This window comes from Pteropus alecto, unplaced genomic scaffold (assembly GCF_000325575.1).
Source record: "Pteropus alecto unplaced genomic scaffold, ASM32557v1 scaffold86, whole genome shotgun sequence".
Classification (NCBI taxonomy): Eukaryota; Metazoa; Chordata; class Mammalia; order Chiroptera; family Pteropodidae; genus Pteropus; species Pteropus alecto.
The window spans coordinates 31,068,501-31,069,466 of NW_006442109.1; the positions used below are offsets into that span (position 1 = coordinate 31,068,501).

General features: G+C 50.3%; 1 protein-coding gene and 1 long non-coding RNA gene across 2 annotated transcripts in view; one reads left to right on the top strand and one right to left on the bottom strand.

Moving 5' to 3' along the window:
* Positions 1–776, bottom strand: part of LOC112469525 — a 4,004-nt gene extending 3,228 nt beyond the window's left edge. Inside the window, exon 1 of the long non-coding RNA XR_003042646.1 lies at positions 589–776. This is a non-coding gene — a long non-coding RNA (uncharacterized LOC112469525). The remainder of the gene's footprint in view (positions 1–588) is intronic.
* MEIS2 (Meis homeobox 2) overlaps positions 1–966 on the top strand; it is a 198,079-nt gene that overhangs the window by 652 nt on the left and 196,461 nt on the right. The gene's annotated exons all lie outside the window — the stretch shown is intronic.

Sequence of the window (966 nt, forward strand, 5' to 3'; positions counted from 1 at the left end):
CGCACTCGCTGCATATCAGAGGCTCGGCGCGGCGCGCTCCTCCTCGCTCCCGCTCCCCACTCCCGGGATGTGTCTCCGCCGTACGACGGGCTATGGCCACCACGACTTCCGGGTTCCGTCATTTCGTTCTCCCGCCGCCGACCCGCGCCGCCAAACTGAGGCTCTTCTATAAGCCAGGCAGCAGCCAACCTGCCAACACCTACTGACACTCACTCATCTCCCAGAGAGAGAAAGAGAGCGAGAGAGAGCGAGCGCGAGAGAGCGAGCGCGAGTGAGAGCGAGCGAGCGAGAAAGAGAGAGAGGGAGAGACAAAATACCTACCAGGAAAGGGGGGGAGGAAGTCCAATTTTTGCAAACTATTCTTTTTTTTCTTGATTCCCGCCCCCCCTCCCTGCTTTCTTTGAACGATACTTTAAAGAGAGAGGATCATATTATAGATACCGCGGGGGCAAAGCTAAAAGAGGGGGGGAGGGGGGAGGAAAAAATTCAAGAAACAGAAACCCCTCGCCGAGTTTTACTGGAAGAAAAAAAAAACGGGTCTGAAAGATTCCTCCTCTTCATCATCATCAACCATCATTCATTCACTACCTTGACATTCCGGGCTTTGATTGACAGCTGGAGTGGCAAAAAGCCATGAAACACGACAGTTCGGTTACATGTGGGCTGCTGACGGGCCGCTCGTAACCTTCAGTTCGGGGGCTTGACAATTTTTTTCTTCTTTTTCTTCTTTTTCTTTCTTTTTTTTTTTTTTCCAACTGAGGGGAAGAGAAGAGAAAGAGGGGGAAAGGAGGACCGAAGAGGAGGAGGAGGGGAGGGGGGAGGAGGAGGAGGTGGAGGAGGAGGAGGAAGATCAGGAGGAGGAGAAAGAAGAGGAAAAAAGAGAAAAAGAAGAAATATCACGGAAAAAAAAAAACTCTTCGTTGTCTTGCCTGGGCTTTTTTTTTTTTTTTTTTTCCCTAAAAAAAA